The sequence below is a fragment of the Bicyclus anynana genome, chromosome 22, assembly GCF_947172395.1.
Source record: "Bicyclus anynana chromosome 22, ilBicAnyn1.1, whole genome shotgun sequence".
Classification (NCBI taxonomy): Eukaryota; Metazoa; Arthropoda; class Insecta; order Lepidoptera; family Nymphalidae; genus Bicyclus; species Bicyclus anynana.
This window is the reverse complement of record NC_069104.1, coordinates 5,261,524-5,280,633: the sequence shown is the minus strand read 5'-3', so window position 1 is coordinate 5,280,633 and position 19,110 is coordinate 5,261,524. Positions and strand designations below refer to the sequence as shown.

The 19,110-nt window shown below is 36.5% G+C and overlaps 1 protein-coding gene across 3 annotated transcripts in view; it reads right to left on the bottom strand.

The window, feature by feature from the left end:
- Window positions 1–19,110, bottom strand: part of LOC112046622 (PAS domain-containing protein cky-1-like) — a 189,075-nt gene that overhangs the window by 105,107 nt on the left and 64,858 nt on the right. The window contains exon 1 of one of the 3 annotated variants that reach the window (XM_052888479.1): window positions 2,408–2,750. The exons of the other annotated variants lie outside the window; for them this stretch is intronic. The gene's annotated coding sequence lies outside the window, so the exon portion shown is untranslated. Of the gene's footprint in view, window positions 1–2,407; window positions 2,751–19,110 lie in introns of those variants that run through there. 3 annotated transcript variants of the gene reach the window in all.

Below are 19,110 nucleotides of genomic sequence, written 5' to 3'. Positions count from 1 at the left end.
TTTTTCACAAATCCCTTGGGAACCATGGACTTTTCCAGGACCGGGATAAAAAGTAGCTTAAGGTGTTAATCCAGACTGTCATCATCATCATCATATCAGCCGATGGTCGTCCACTGCAGGATATAGGGCTTTTGTATTGACTTTCAAATATGACGATACTGAGCCACCTCCATCCAGCGAATCCCTGCGACTTGCTTGATGTCGTCAGTCCACGTCGGTGGGGGTTCGACCAACACTGCGCTTACTAGTGCGGGGTCTCCATTCCAGCACTTTGGGACTCACTCTAAGTCAGTTCCACGATTCATTTGGCAATTCGGCAGCGTCCGTGGTGCAATGACCTACCGACAAAGACGTACCGCCAAGCGATTTAGCGTTCCAATACGATGTGTAGAAACCGAAAGGGGTGTGAATTTTCATCCTCTTCCTAACTAGTTAGCCCGCATACATTTTAGTTTGCATCATCACTTACAATCAGGATTGTAGTCAAGGGCTAACTTGTTAAGATTAATAATATTTTTGATGTAGACACGGAACCGACTTCAAAGACGTATTTCAGTTATTTTTTAACACAAAATTATTAAACCGATTTTCATGAAAATGAAATGGACCTTTAAGGATCTCTTTTAAACAAAAAATAATTTTCAAAATTGGTTATTATATGACGAAGTTATGACATTATATTTAAAAAAAACTTTTCTCCACTTCCTCCTTTTTTGAAGTCGGTTCAAAATCTGTAAAAAGTTCCCTAACTGTTTAGACACAACCAGCGCCAACGTTCACACATGACCCAAAGCTGTACAATTAATAGGGCAATAGACTGACAGACAATGGACTTATTTAAGGGTGACCCGAAAAGGAATCGCACGAACCTGAGTCGCGTGAGCACTGGGAACCATTTCTTTTGTAGTAATTGCCTATACGATTTGCATAAGCAGTGCCGCTCGGACTTTCATGGTACACGCGGTCATAGACGCTTTCTATATAGATAAAATGCGCCTATATAGAAAGCTTAGGTCTATTAAGCTTTACATACACTGGTGAATTTGTGTTTTATGTAAATGCGATTTTTTGTGCGACGAAAATATATACTTAGGGGAATAATTTTTATGGAGACTTAATTAACGAAAAATAAGTGATATAGGTGCAACTCAGAGTGTTTATATCTGCATAACCATTCCAGTTAATGCAACTTTGAATAAAACAACTTTTCAATCTGTCAATTTCTTTAAATCGGCACACGATAAATTACAATAACCGAACAAAAACGCCTACATCGGAAATTTTTCATTTGTTTATTTATTTTATATAGGGTACCAACAGGTTATGACAATTAAAATTGAGTTTTACAAAACATGTGTCATAGACCTACTTATAGGTCCTTAACATGCGTAACTTAGTACTCGAATAGAAACATTAAAAGAATAATAAATAGATTAATTAGACTAATTAGGGGAAAAACTGATTTAGATTCGCGTTTATAAATATAGATATGGATCTATCGGACAATTAATTATAGGTAGGTACATCACTTTCATTGGAAGATAGAGGAAGGAAATACAAAACCCGCGATAACCATATATTTTTCTGGATAAAAGCTTTATACTCAGAAAAATCCATGGTTTTCGCGGGTTTTGTAAAAAACTGAACATCACGTAGATAATACTTTTCTACTAGCTTACTATGTGTTGGAAAGAAAATGTGATTGTGATACTCAAAATAGTAAGTAGTTTTCTTTCATGCTATAATTTCTCATGTTAAAAATATCATCATTAGCATCATTATCAACCCATATTCGGCTCACTGCTGAGCTCGAGTCTCCTCTCAGAATGAGAGGGGTTAGGCCACCACGCTGGCCCAATGCGGATTGGCAGACTTCACACACGCAGAGAATTAGGAAAATTCTCTGGTATACAGGTTTCCTCACGATGTTTTCCTACACCGTTTGAGACACGTGATATTTAATTTCTTAAAATGCACACAACTTAAAAGTTGGAGATGCATGCCCCGGACCAGATTCGAACCCACACACTCCGGAATCGGAGGCAGAGGTCATATCCACTGGGCTATCACGTATCCATTTCCGTTAAAAAGATAACGATACCAAATTATACTACCAACTATTTCAAAAATAGAACTGATGCAATACACACTCGATCTTGTTTTTATAGCGCACAAAACCATAGACAATAAAATACAATATTTTTATTATTTATTGATTGCTTGCGCTGTAAAATTACAATTAACTCCGAATGCATTGATACAATAGAGTGGTATTAAAACATCGTGTGTAATTATCCTCCAAATTTATTGGCTTCCGAACACCTGTTCTTGGGAGGTGATAAAGCGATTGTAACTTGTTACATGTTTTAGACATATTAAATGATTATGAAACACGGCTAAAACTCACGTGATATTACGTCGGAGTATGCCCGACTAGTTTCGAACCCATACGGGGCCCTTAGTCATGAGCTGGTTCTTGCATCGCGGCACGATCCAAACTGCGAAGCGGCTGCGCGACGCGTTGCTGCACGCATTGCGCGCGCGGAGAGGGGTTGAGTGGTGGGGAGTGAAGGTTCCGTTACACTCTCCGACGGTTCATTAATGTCATCTTCATTAGACTCGTCTTCTTGTAAGCAAACCGAACTAATGCTATCTTGTTCCAAGTTTGTTGTATGTGACAATGAAAGAAATAGCGGTTTCCACGCTGTGGGCAGCAACCATCCATGATCCCGATTAAAATTCGGGTGGTATCATTTAATATGAATAACACTCACGATAGTTTAAATTCTAAAATGTTTTAGACAACTGTAAGTTGTACTTGCATAATTTTTCTTTAATATTTATTATAAAACAAAGTCCTTCATCACGTCTGTCTATCAGTTTGCGATAAACTTATAACTATTATCTGACTTTCATGCGGTTTTCACTAATAGACGAAATGATTTATGAAGAATGATTAAATGATAGTTTGTCAATATTTTGTGTATGTCGCTTGAATCTGTTATACAGTATTTTAGAAAAAACGAACATTTTCTTTTGAAAAATGCAGTATTTTCTTATGACGTTGACACGTTCAACTATCGTCAGTAAACCGACTTTACAGACAACCGATTTTTTTTTTACAATAATTTCAGATGTTTAGTACAAGCCAATCATTATCAGCCGATGGACATCCACTGCTGGACATAGGCCTCTTGCATGGACTTCCAAACAAAACCGTCTCGAGCCGCCAGCATCCAGCGGCTCCCTGCAACCCGCTTGATGTCTTCGGTCCACCTAGTGGGGGGTCGACCAACACTGCGCTTTCAGGTGCGGGGTCGCCATTCCAGCACCTTGGGACCCCAACGTCCATCGGCTCTTCGAACTATGTGGCCTGCCCATTGCCACTTCAGCTTCGCGACTCGCTGAGCTATATCAGTGACTTTAGTTCGTCTGCGGATCTCCTCATATCTACAAGCCAATGATGCTGCTTTATTTTTCTATAATATCTCTAGAAAAATTTCCAGTAGCATATATTCAACATTGAATTAATAATTCGATTTGCAATCGTTGTGTAGTGTATCTATTACATTCAATTAATTTTTACAATAATTATCTTTCCCCTTGACATTTCGCTTTTAAACACTGAGTTTCATAAATTCATTATTAAAAAAATATAAAAATCTTACCACACCATTATTATTACTCATAACCTTGGCGTTTATAAGGTTTTAGTAAACAAGCTTATTTAATATAACATATTATTACTTGGTGATTCATATGCAAATCGTATTTTATTCAGTTACAGCACAGAATAAAGAATGATCCAGAATGAGTCTTTATAAGCAGCATGGTGAAGCCATAAAAAAACAAACGTCACACTCCTCCTCCACGTCTCCTTTACATCCGCATATACAAACTTTTTCATAATTTGTATTTTAAAATTTAACACTACAACAATTACGTAAATTATTATAATAATCAATAATTACCAATAAAAAATACTCCATCTTATTTTTTAGTTTTTGTGAACAATTTTTAAAATATTTAATAACATAAGACGACATTTTTTTTGAATATCATCAATTAATACTTACTGACTTACAACGCTTCGTGTCGTACTGACTCAAGAATGTATTCGTTTTTGAATTTTGGCACGGCTACGACAATGTGGTGTTCTGTGCGCCCTATATGCCTATAATTCTTTGATTTGTGAGTTAAGGGTTCATTTACACTAGCGGCAACTTTACCGACGACAGCCGTCGACTGCAGAAGGCGACACCGACGCCTGCCGCCGAGACGTCGCCGACTGAAGTCGTCGGTAGCAGCTGCCGCTTGTGTAAATGAACACTAAGGTAGATAAATGACGTGTCGCCGTTACGTCATCGGCTGCCGCCGAGACGTCGCCGACGTGCCGTTGGCAACGTGCTGCTCGTGTAAATGAACAGTTAAATTTTTCTATATTTTTATTAAAAGATTTCGGGTACCAATTGTAACAAAAAAAGTGTTGGACAAATTTTCATGTTCTTTGAAAGCTATCACCCGTTCGGCGGGCAAGTTCTGCTGAAAACAGCCGGCAATAAACTCAAGTTTTCGTTAGATTGAAACTCACATAGTTAATAGGTACAAACTATTACTATTATACTTATTTAATACTAGCTGACGGCACGCGGTTTTGCACGCGGTTCCCGTTCCCGTAGGAAAACGCAGATAATATATAGCCTATAGCTTTCCTCGATAAATGGGCTCTCTAACACTGAAAGATTTTTTCAAATCGGACCAGCAAGTCCTGTGATTAGCGCGTTCAAACAAACAAACTCTTCAGCTTTATATATTAGTATAGATTTTCGATAGTTAATCGAATCGAATAGAGTTAAGATTTTTAAAATCAGATCACTAAATAAACAACGAGCGAAACGAATTTGTCTAAACAAATTACCTACAATCGAAACCTGTATCATTGGCACTCGTTCTTTTAATCGATATTATTTATTTAAATCGATATGAATAAATACAGGTCATTCGGATTGTAAATCAAGTTTGAAATCGATTTCAACAAGTGGCTATTAATTAAGTTGTTGTTAGATTAGAAATTAGATAGTTGGGGCGGTGGTCGAGATAATATATAGGATCGAGTACATAAATATTATTTTCTTGGAATTCGGATATAGAGATTTTGTAATAAAATTATTTTGCAACAGTTCTAACATAACTTTGGCGTATTCTCTTGTTTATAAAATAAGAAGAAAATATTAAAAATTGAATGTTTTAAGTAAGAATTTTAAGAAGACATTCAATTTATATCTTTTTTGTCATTATGTGTGCTAACAATATTAATTTTGTGTTCTTTCAGAAATGTGACTAACAACCACACTAACAAAAAAAATCCGCTATTTATAGTGTCAAAATTAAGCTGAATAATAATCAATTCTTGATTCCCAGCTTACACCGATCAACCTCTGAAAGTGTGTCTTCCTTACCACGCGACATTGGCAAAGTAAATTGTACGCAGTTGGTACAGCAGCAAGCCAATAAAATCAAAAATTTAATTGAATTTAATTGAAGAAGAAAATATTAAAAATTGAATGTTTTTAGTAAGAATTTTAAGAAGAAAGAAGAAATTTCATTTATGTCTTTTTTAAGTAATAAATCTTGTGATAGATAAAGCATATGATAAAGGTGGATCGGATAATTGACCAACGGGTGAGAATGGAATCCTAGAACTTTTGTATTTGATTCCATAAAATCTGAACTATAACCACAAAAAAATGTAATAGTATGTACGAGTACTATCTTTATTAAATTTCGCATACAAGTTTTTTAAGAAGTAACTTTCTTTAACTGCCATACAACGAAACATAATTAATTACTGATAATTTATTGAAATTTAACTTATTATCAAATAAGTTCGCTTAAAACGTGTAAAAATACTAAGATTTATACATAACACTTTAAAAAATCTAAGTAAATAAGCCAATATATTTCTGGAATCACTTCTAAGTTTTCGTGTATTAGGTAATAGGTATTAAAAATTTGTAATAGGTATAAAATAAACAAAAAGTGGCATCACAAAATCCAAATTAAATACTTCAAGTATGAAAATTTTACTTACGTAAAAACTGACCTCGGTCTCAAAGACCAATTTGGAACCTACCTACCTACTATGACTGCAGGTGCAGTAGATGATAGGGTAAGGGAAATGCGGAAGCTACACAAAAACACAACAAAAATCGTTTACGGTAGCAGAAGTTATTCGAATTTCTAAAATCACCCGGTCACACAGACATTGCGTCACCATTGGCGAGTTAATCTACATACTCATGCTAAATATAAACATATAATATTTATAGTACTAATCTTCTAAATCTGAAATCTAAACAATCTAATCTAAAATCTGGCCTAAGTCGCACATAAACAGACTGACATGTCAAAACTTTCCAAGCAAATATTTCCTTGCTTACCTACGGAACCCTATATTTTATACTCGAATTCTTACGGAACGTGAACTACGCGGGCGTAACCGCGGAGCATCGGCTAGTTATAGACAAAGAGGCGGCAATTTGCCTGTTTCACAATAAACACAGTTAGAAATTAACGCCTAACCTAATCAACATGTTACTAAGGTCACATAAAAATGGCAATCACCATTGAAATATCCAATAAATCATTCCTATCAGTCTAAATTGCCTGTCAACGTTCCACAAACAAAAATGACGGTAGAAACTTAAATGAAATATGATATTTCTTTTCATTTATCCACCTATCAATAATTATTATCGCGGCTGTTGATTGAGTCATCAATTTCGATTTTGTAATCGTCAAGTCCGTCAATCCAATCAAACATGACCAGCTTTGATATGTTTCTTACTTACTGTTTGCGGTAAGTAATACTCTTTGTTAATAAATTACGTAATAATGCGACGAGTAGCAGCGACACAGAGTAGCAGGGTAATTTTGTGGTATTTTTTTGTATTTTTTTTTAATTTATTTGGTTAACCAACAACCTTACATTTCTTACAGCTATATAATACTATATAATTCTTTACAATATCCTATATTCGGATCACGTGATATATAGTTTCTTAAAATTCACGAGAATTTTAAGAAACTATATATCACGTGCCTCAAAGCGATCCGCAGACGAACCAAAGTCACTGACATAGCTCAGCGAGTCGCGAAGCTGAAGTCGCAATGGGCGGGCCACATAGTTCGAAGAGCCGATGGATGTTGGAATGGCGACCCCGCACCGGAAAGCGCAGTCTTGGGCGACCCCCCACTAGGTGGACCGAGGATATCAAGCGGGTTGCAGGGAGCCGCTAGATGATGGCGGCTCGAGATCGTTGTGCTTTGAGGTTTATGCAAGAGGCCTATGTCCAGCAGTGGACGTCTATCGGCTGATAAGGTAAGGTAAGGTAAGGTGTCTCAAAGGGTGAAGGAAAACCATGGTGAGGAAACCTTTATACCTGAGAATTTTCTTATTTCACTACGGGTGTGAATCTGCCAATCCGCATTTGGCCAACGTGGTGGACTAAGGCCTAACCCCTCTCATTCTAAGAGGAGACTCGTGCTCAATGTGATACTTACTATTATATTATTCTAAGCTTACGTTTGCTTTCGTAATAATTCATTTTTTTTATTAAATTTATAATTTATATCTTTAATTTAAAACAAACTGCACAAGAAGTCCTATCGTTTCCTGTAAAATTAAATAAAATCCTAACATTTAAATTTAAATAATAATCTTGATAAAATCCACAGTCTCCCTGTATCTGTTATTATCCCATAGCTTATTCTAACAGCCTGTTGTCTTATCTTGAGAAGTTCGAGATAAATATTATACATAATAATCGTAAATATTCGCCAGCTTAAGCATTATATTATATTATCTTAAACTCTTAACTTTTTTGCATTAAACTTAGAAGATTTATTTTTTTAAATACACAATACAGTAAACTTAAAAAAAGTTTTTTTTTTATTCTTTACAAGTTAGCCCTTGACTACAATCTCACCTGATGGTAAGTGATGATGCAGTCTAAGATGGAAGCGTTGTTACTTGTTAGGAGGAGGATGAAAATCCACACCCCTTTCGGTTTCTACACGGCATCGTACCGGAACGCTAAATCGCTTGGCGGTACGTCTTTGCCGGTAAGGTGGTAACTAGCCACGGCCGAAGCCTCTCACCAGCCGGACCTGGGCAAATTAAGAAAATCTCAATCTGCCCAGCCAGGGATCGAACCCAGGAGCTCCAGGACAAGACGGAGGTCCTGTAAATCCACCGCGCATACCACTGCGCCACGGAGGCCGTAGATACTTTTGGTTTACATGAACATTGGTGCCTAATTAATTACATAAAGTTGTTAGTAAAATTACTCAGAGTCTGTTAAAACTAGAAAGCTAAAATAAGGCGTGAGTGTATAATATATTATAGGTAATAATAATCACGTTTATAGTGGTGAAAAGAAAACTTGAATTTATTTTTTGTGGGGTTCTTTCCCTACATGTAAAGTGAAGATGTTTTTTCCTGTCTATCCTACAGTGTGGGCTATCGGTATTCTATGTATATAGTGCTAAAGTCTACGGAACCCTACACTTTGCGTGGTCCGACACGCACTTGGCCGATTTATTTGAATTGTTTTATGGCAATAAAATATCTCAAACTCCGTTAACCGTTTAGTGACTAAGACCGCAGCAATCACAAGGTCACATCTCGACATGAACACAATACATCAATCGCCATTAGCGTGTATGACATGGCCTTTACACGAAATAATGTCGGTTACACACTTTCAATTGTTTTATAGAATAATTACTCTTAACAAAATAAGAGGTCATTACGATACGTGTTACTTATCTATAGTATATTGTATCGTACAATGGTTATAATAACTTTACTATTTGTTTGTAAGAACAAAAAAGTTATACTAATAGCATTAACAACTGAGTCTTAGGGCCATAAATCATTTCTCTATATCTATCTCGCTTGCACTTATGGGTCTTATGGAGCCGTCTAGTGAAGGGTGTAACAATGAAAGACATATTATCGATAAGTAAAGTTTATTATCGTATCTTGTTCACAAAATTAAAAAAATTAACAATATTTGATTTAATATAATACATATTTCATATTATATAATTATTAACTAAATAAAATTAATCTTCATCTGAGTCTTCATCATCAGAATCTTCGTCTTCTGCCAAATTTATTATATATTAGTATCCATAGTGCGCAACGAGTAACACATGAATGTATTTATTTAATTGCAGTAAACACATTTATAGCAAAAAAAATACGCAATGCAATTACATTAGAAACCGACCAATCAGAATCGTCCAAATCATTATTGACTCATCATTAGCACGTGCGCAGGTAGCCGTTTATCGATAATTAGGGTGCGCAGGTAGGCGCGCTGCACATTCCTATCTTTTTTGACTTTTATGACCGGACGACTCAGATGATAATGCGCATACTATAGTAGACGAAGATGTTGTTTAATTTTTTCTCGGTCGCCATCGTCTATTTTAATTATACCCTGTATAATTAAAATAGATCCTGGGAGACTGTGGATTTTATCAAGATTATTATTTAAATTTAAATGTTAGGATTTAATTTAATTTTACAGGAAATGATAAATAAAACTTCTTGTGCAGTTTGTTTCAAATTAAAGATATAAATTATAAATTTAATAAAGAAAATTAATTATTACGAAAGCAAAGGTAAGCTTAAAATAATAGAATAGTAAGAATCACATTGAGCATGAGTCTCTTCTTATAATGAGAGGGGTTAGGCCTTAGTCCAGCACGTTGGCCAAATGCGGACTGGCAGACTTCACACACGTAAAGAAATAAGAAAATTCTCAAGTTTTCCTCACAATGGTTTTCCTTCACCCTTTGAGACATGTGATATTTAATTTCTTAAAATTCTCGTGCTTAACAGTGATCCTAATATAGGATATATTTGGATCACTGTTAAGCATTATTGAGCATTATAAGCAAAAAAGAATTACATTGAAAGTTCGTGGTGTATGTTGGTTACTCTTTCACAGCTATAAAACCGATTTGGAAAGAATACCTATAGAGGTTACCCAGGATTAATACACATAGGCTGCTTTTTTATTGAAATATTCAAAAAATATTTATTTACAAAAAAAGGTATTTTTCTATTATTTTGAAAACTCGCCTCTCTATAATTCGAATCTATACTTTGTTTGTTTGTTTGATTGAACGCGCTAATCTCAGAAACTAATGGTCCGATTTGAAAAATTCTTTCAGTGTTAGATAGCCCATTTATCGAGGAAGCTTTAAGTTATGTATTATCCCCGTATTCCTACGGGAACGGGAACCACGCGGGTGAAACCGCGCGGCGTCAGCTAGTAAGACATAAAGTTAAACTAGACAACATTTTTATTTCCATAATAAAACAATGAGTCAGAACAAAGCATATCATCACACATCGATTAGATTCAGTTGTTGTGTGCAACCATAATCGATTCTATAAATAATCGATAGTTATAATCGATACGAAAATAATTATTACCGACCTTACCGCGGGAGTATTCGTTGAATAGCAGACAATTAATTTAATTAATATTGCTGCAAAGTCGTTAACAGTTACTACCGAAAACATGGGTAACTTGAGATAACCGAGGTCAAATTAGTTATTGGATACATGCCATTTTCTTTATATACCTACATGCTTATGAGAACATTTAAATCTGCTACTAATATTATGAAGACAAAGAGGTAAATTTGTGGTGTTGTAGGGAGTAATCTCTGGATCTATTGACGGCCTGTGGTGGATGTGATGGATCCTGGGTTCAATCCCAGGCTGGGCCGATTGTGGTTTTCTTAATTGGTCCAGGTCGGGCTGGTGGGAGACTACGGCCGTGGCTAGTTACCACCCTACCGACAATGACGTACCGCCGAGCGATTTAGCGTTCCGGTACAATATTGTGTATAAACCGAAAGGGGTGTGGATTTTCATCCTCCTTCAAATAAGATAGCCCGCTTCCATCTCAGATTGCATCATCAATTACCACCAGGTGAGTTTATAGTCAAGGGCTAACTTGTAAATGGTGGAACTGGGGTGAAATTACAAAACGGAACGGTTCGAACTCCGATTTGTAATTCCACCGCGCATACCAATGCGCCATTGAGGCCGTCAAAATGTAATGCATAGTAACCGTTGCATGTTAAGTTATCTTCGGGAACGTAAAGGATGCTTTTAGGACTCATAATAACCTCATCATCATCATCATCATATCAGCCGATGGACGTCCACTGCAGGACATAGGCCTTTTGTAGGGACTTCCAAACATCACGATACTGAGCCATCTGCATCCAGCGAATCCCTGCGACTCGCTTGATGTCGTCAGTCCACCTGGGGGGGGGTCGGCCAACACTGTGCTTACTAGTGCGGGGTCGCCATTCCAGCACTTTGGGACCCCAACGTCCATCGGCTCTTCGAACTATGTGTCCCGCCCATTGCCACTTCAGCTTCGCAACTCGTTGAGCTATGTCTGTGACTTTGGTTCTTCTGCGGATCTCCTCATTTCTGATTCGATCACGCAGAGATACTCCTAACATAGTTCGTTCCATCGCCCGCTGTGTGACTCTGAGCCTTCTTATCAGGCCCATAGTTAGCTAACATAATATAAACCTACACTAGACAAATCCAGGCAACATATAGTATACAAAATACAAGTGTATTGAAAGTATCAATTGTAAAGCAGGTATATTGTGAGTTATGGTTATAAATCTCTTGTACAGACGTACATAAGCGCTGTGTACCTTGACCCAGTACATGTGACCCAATAATTGTTACGCTTATAATAACTATACCTATTTGTAGTTTTATAGATTGTTATAACCTAATCGTCATAATTGTGTATGAAACCTGTGTTGCCTTAGGTATTACAATTTTTAATAGATTTTTTTCTTAAACTACTGTTCGATTTTGATGAGGTTTTTGACGCACACTAGGGTTTTAAATGTATCATTTCGAATGTCATAGGCTAATTTTACCCCCGTATTCCCACGGGAACGGGAACTACGCAGTTGAAAGCCAGTGACCAATAAAGATTCCGCAAAGCGCTGCCACTCGTATTACAAAAGCGTTAATTTTCGATAGCTGTAACTTATGATTGCCAACCATGATTGTATTAGCCAGGTAAACCAGCAGGGTTATTATGTAACTCAGTGTACCACTCAAGTAATCAGTCACTACATCGTTTGTCATCGTATTTTCGTTTTTGCAATCATCTAACATTGTGTTTTCAACGAAATAACACTATTATCGTCATCTATACTAATATTACAAAGCTGAGTTTGTTTGTTTGTTTGTTAGATTGAACGCGCTAATCTCAGGAAATACTGGTCTGATTCGAAAAATTCTTTTAGTGTTAGATAGCCCATTTATCGAGGAAGGCTATAGGCTATATTTTATCCCCGTATTCCTACGGGAACGGGAACCACGCGGGTGAAACCGCGAGGCGTCTACTAGTTTTACATAAAATAACATTAGTATAGTAGTGATAGTAACAGATACTAACGTTATTTTAACGAAAAAGTGGTATTTACGTAATTTCTTTGAAATAATAATGTTAGATCATCGTAGAAACAAAAAAACATTATCACTTAATGTAAAACAGTGCAGTCAAGCTTATTTCGTTGAAATAACTATTTTAAATCATCACAAAAAAAATACGATGAAAATCTTTGTAGTGACTGATTACTTGAATGGTACACCGAGTCACATAATAACCCTGCAGATCGCCTAGTCACTTAGTAGTTGGATACATTTGTAAAGATATCTATCCACCTGTCGTTAGCTGCTCGTAGCTGTGAGCAGTGAGCGAGTAATTTCAGCTGGTTTAAAATTCAAATTTATGCTAATGTGACAGAGCGCCATGCGCTCTAATTGGATTAATGTATGTGAACACCATTCGTATATGCATATTGGGTGTTAACTTGCTGATAAACGGACTGTTGGGCAAACTTGCTGGGTTTAGAACTATTATTTTCAGTTCTGGTAACTAATATCCTATTATCCTACTAATACTACTAATATTATAAACGCGAAAGTTTGGATGGATGTTTGGATGTATGTTTTTTTTTATTCTTTACAAGTTAGCCCTTGACTACAATCTCACTTGATGGTAAGTGATGATGCAGTCTATGATGGCAGCGGGCTAACTTGTTAGGAGGAGGATGAAAATCCACACCCCTTTTCGGTTTCTACACGACATCGTACCGGATCGCCAAATCTTTGCGGTAAGTCTTTGTCGGTAGGGTGGTAACTAGCCACGGCCGAAGCCTCCCACCAGCCATGTTTGGATGTTTGGATGTTTGTTACACTATAACGCCGCTACTACTGAAGCGATTTAGCTGAAATTTGGAATGGAAATAGATTTTACTCTGGATTAACACAAAGGCTACTTTTTATCCCGAAAAATCCATGGTTTCCCGAGATTTGCGAAAACTGATGATATTGATGATATGAATGTTTGTTACTCTTTCACGCCTCAACTACTGAACTGAATTAGCTGAAATTTGGTATAAAGATATATTATAGCCTGGATTAACACATAGACTACTTTTTATCCCGGAAAAATCCATTGTGAAAAAATAAATTCCTCGCGGACGAAGACGCGGGCGACCGCTAGTAATATTATAAATGCGAAAGTAAGTCTTTTTTTTTTTTTTTTTTTATTCAAAATAGACTTGCGCTTGACTACAATCATGCCTGGTGGAAAGCAATGATGAGGTCTAGGTTGGAGCGCGCTTGCCTAGAAAATGCCTATTCACTCTTGTCTTGAAGGTGTCTTGTCTTGTCTGTCTGTATGTTACCTTTTCACGGCTTAACGGCTGAACCGATCTAAAATGAATTTCGGTATAATGGTAAATGGGAGCTTGGAGCAAAACATAGGGTACTTTTTGACCCTAAAATAAAAATAAAAGGGCGTTGAATAGGGGTTGAAAGTTTGTATGGAAAGTCATTCATTTTTAGAGTTACATTTTAAAAATTTGTTTATAAAACACGTCGAATAATGTGATTCAAGATTTTTTAAAATTCAACCCCTAATGTGGTAAAATAGGGGTTGAAAGTTTACATTGATTTCCACGCAGACGAAGTCGCGGGCTTCCGCTAGTCATATTATATAATAGCTACTGATAAAAATCATTACTAGAATATGGAAAATTATTCCAAGCTAGGTGTATACTGATTCATCCAAGTTGCGGAGGTCAGATGGTTATCGCAGTTTAAAAACTGGTAGCCTGTCAACTTGTAAGACTTGTAAATGGGTTTTGTATCTTAGATTTGTATGATGACTGGTGTAGATATCTGACCAGTCAAAGCTTTCCGCCGTTAATATATACAATTGTTTTGCCTAGTTACTTGTTTAGACAAAATCTACTTTTGGATTTGTACTGTTTTAATTTGTTAAATCATAATAAGTTACATCGCATTTGAAATTGACTACAGTTGCGGGTCCTGCAGTTGCTGCATACTTTTTTTATTGAAAGTATGCGGCAAAATGCTGAGTTGGAGCCTTTTTCTAGGTTGTGCCACATATTACAGGGCATTCTTTAGTGCTCCACTGTTTGAGTGGACAGTTAAGCCATAATATGTTATAAATTAGATTTTATGTGATATGTGGCATTACTTAAAAATAAAGATCTTTTCTTTCTTCTTTCTTTCTTGCGTGATAATCAGGTATTTTTATGTAGTATTAGTTGATGGAGCCGTGATAGCCCAGTGGATATGACCTTTGCCTGCAATTCCGGAGAATTTTCTTAATTCTCTGCGTGTGTGAAGTCTTCAAACCGCATTGGGCCAGCGTGGTGGAACATTGGCCTAACCCTTCTCAGAGAGGACGTGTCTGTCTGTCTGCTATTACAAAATAACTTACGTTTTATCAAGTGCTTATTTACAGGATACCACCACCTAATCAAGCTTTTTTTTTAAATGTTTGTCTCTCTGTCTGTTTGTATATCCAAGCTAATATCTGGAACTGCTGAACCGATTTTAACGAGACTTTTACTGTTAGATAGAGGTAGTCATACAGTAACATGAAGGCTAGTTTTAATCTTGGAAATATACATCGTTCTCGCGGGATAAGTGAAAAGCTGAATTTCCCGAGGACAAAGTCGCGAACGTCCGCTAGCTATAACTATAAAAAAGCATGTTGATAATATTTCCAAGGATTAGCATAAATAATATATTAATTCAGTTGAGAGACGAGACGAATATCTTAGCATTCCATGGATTCACCGTGCAGGTGCCGGGTCAATCGCGTGGTAGAGAGAAAAACACCAAGCAAAGTCCAGGACTTGTGACTACTGGATGTAGGGTTAAGGAATTTCTTGACGATCGATCAACACTCCCCGTCTCTGCTCGTGTTGTTCTCCCTACCTATCCAAAGTTGTTAAGATTCTATTAGAGCAGCTTTGGATACTCGTTCTAATATAGAACTAGCTGCACTTCTAGAGAGGCCAAGGTCTTTAAGCAAGTTATAGAGAGATTTTGCTGGTAATCCATTCGCACCTACTTCTACGGCGTACAGACTAACTACATAACCCTTTTTAGTTAGTTCATTTGTTAGGTCATAATATCATTCTATTAAATATGTAAATATAGATAAACTGCCTATCTACCAAGTATCTACCATATAAATAATGACATAGTATTGTCACAGAATCCATATATGTACAAGTATTGTTCTTATAAAATACGATTACGCAAACAATTCATTACGTAGAATCTCGTAGGTACACTCGCACACAACAATACCCGTACCGTGTATTCAAATGGCACGTGTTTACTTTTAGAATTTTCCTTAAGGCTTTATAGGTACTCGTATTTATCACGAACTTATAAATAAATGAATTAATTTGAACATCCTGCCAATTATGTATCTGGGTGTACAACTGAAAACGTTGGCCACTTCATCGTTTTTAGGGTTCCGAACGTACGTACGTACAAAACCCCTTATAAGATCACTCGCGTCATCATCATCATCTAACATGGTTATTACGAGTATTTCAACGAAATTGGGACTTACCACAACCTTTTGCAAGTCTATCATGGTCTCTTTATATTTAAGCTACAAATTGAGTGAATGAAATGGTCGATGACGTCCAAAATCGGAAACAACCCTGCGGATTGGCTTAATGGCCCCCAGGATTTGAAATATCGAAACATTATGGAACATGGGGCTCTTGCTCGTAATTTTACATCAAGTGACAGTGTTTTTTTAACGAAGTAATGTTCAATCTACCTACTCTACAAGTTCTATAGTAGCTACCTACTTACATGACTTACAAAGTTATAAGCAGCATTAAACTGTCATAAGGGAATCTGCCACCATTCCTCCCACTAATACAATATTTATATCTTAACACTTGAAATGTAAATCAGGGTGTATCACCCAATGGTACAAGCACTAGAAGGTAATGCATCAATTAATCAGAAGTAGTAAATGATCACTTAGTGGCCATATCTCGCTCATACGTCCCGGCGACCTGAGTAGCGTTTATTTTATACGAAGATGTTTTAAGCGTAGCACACACTGGCAGCAATCAAAACTATAAACTAAACTAGCTGACGGCGCGCGGTTTCGCCGACGTGGTTTCCGTTCTCATAGAAATACGAAGATAATATATAGCCTATGGCCTTCCTCGATAAATGGGCTATCTAACACTGAAATAATTTTTCAAATCGGATAACCGCGTTTAAGCAAACAAACAAACAAACTCGTCAGATTCATAATATTAGTATAGATGTATTCTCATTAAACAATTGATACGTATACGTCTTGTAATTCATTATCCTAAATCGGCCCAACTGGGCCGATTTAGGCTTTCTTAATTGGTCCAGGTGTAGTTGATGGGAGGCTTCAGCTGTGGCAATTTATCACCCTACGTATGACGCACCGCCAACCGATTTATTTATTAGCGCTCCGATCGCTCCCCCTCTCTAACTCCCACTATTCATGGAAATAAGTCGCGCCACCTATCGTAGGCACGAGCCAACACGAGATTGAACAATGTCAAATCTGTCTCAGACTACTTACTATATCCTACAGTATAATTATTATTTTTCCCGACCCTTGACACAAATCCAAGACTTCATAGTCTGAAGTCACATAAGCTATGGACTCGATGAAAATCCTTTCATGTGTAGCATTCGCAAGGCATCTTAACGCTACAAAGTTACCTGTAGGTACTCTCTCTGCAGTGTTCAAATGTAAACGGTCTACAATATTCATCATTAAACAATTTTAATAATAATAAATCTCCCAATCGACCAATCACAGAGCGTTGCGGTTATAAATATGGGTACTCTTGTGATGAGCAAGCAACCCAAGTTTTAAATGCTGTGTTGTGATTGGTGGAACCAGACCGCTACGTAACGCAAACGTGATCGCGCCAGTGCATAGAGTACATTGAATATAGAGTAACCAGTGTGGTCGAGGTTTTATACGAGAGATAAGTGTACTTGCGCGTAATATACTATTTTTACTAAAACTAAAAAGTATTAAAATATTCAACTGGCAATTTACTACCTTACACTTAGTCGGTGTTGTCGACAAAAGGCTTCACATATTGAAACTTGTGATTAACGTAACGTAACCATTACAAAGGAATGTTGAAAGTTTTCTATCTTTATATTAACAACTAGTAGACACCCGCGGTTTTCCGCGCTTCTAGGCATAAAGGTGTAACATCATAAATTCCCAATTCTGAACTGCTACGAGAATAATACCTGTTTAAAGATAATAAGATAAATTGTAACAGGCTAGATAATTTATAATGTTTCATCAAATAAATAAAGCAAAAATGCAACGAAGGAATGTAAATAATCGAACAGCAACTATGTTAACCATCGCAAGGAATGCATAAAAAAATAACAGAATAACCCTCCCTGGCGTAAAAAAAAACAAACAACTCCTTGCGCAACCTTATGCCGTAGCAAATTCATAAAATCCAACATACTATTGAGAGAAACTGATGGGCGCACATTTCCGACCCGGTTGCGAATAATTAGGCTGAAAATACTATAATTGCCATAGCCACAAAATTTGATATTGTGTTAGTTATCCACTCAATAAATTATCTCATATAAAAATAAATAGTAAGATAAGAGTGTACAGTAATAGAGTAAATTTTTCAACGAACAAACAACAACATACTTAGAAGGAAAGAATGTAAATAACGCAACAGAAACTATGTTAACCATCGCAAGGAATGCATAAAAAATAACAGAATAACCCTCCCTAACGTCAAAAAAAAAACAAGAAACTCCTTGCGCAACCTTATGCCGTAGCAAATTCATAAAATCCAACATACTATTGAGAGAAACTGATGGGCGCACATTACCGATCCGGTTGCGAATAATTAGGCTGAAGATACGATAGTTCCCATGCCGGGTATGTAAAAATTGTTGAGAAAATACCATACGTGCGTGATCGCTAATTCGAGGTCCGGTTGCAGCTTCAGCATTTAGATATGAGTTGGGAACTTGCCCGTTTAATTGTACGATGATTATGGGTTCTGTATTTAATTTCGTCTTTAACGCTACAATGAAGTAAATACATTAACGTGTTTGAGGATAACTTGAGAGCCCACAACCAGGATTTTTGACGTGACAACGTCTTATAATTCGATGAAGCCGGCTGGACACTCGAAAAAAGATGACGTCTTGCGTCGTTCCCTCGCTCTAGGGTTGCCAAATTTTTTTACAAGAAATAAAGTATATTCTGGTCTATGAAGATTATTAAACAGTATTTAAGAAAAACGAACAGTATTTATTTATTAATAAAATATATCTATCAAACAAAAAAAATTACAATTTTCTTTTGAAAAATGCAACCATTCCATCAGTATTTTTTTATGACGTTGTGTCGTTTTCTATAAAGAAAACCGACTTTTTTTATTTTATTTTATGTTACTGAAAACACAAATAAAAAAAAATCAATATGATATACTTAAAAAAGGAACTACTTTTCTATTATACTTAAGCTTTCCCTAAAATATGCAGTTACTAACAAAACTCAATTGAAATCGGTATCTCATTTTTGAAAATAACAACGGACATGGATTAAAACAAAATAATCCATTTAAATGTATATA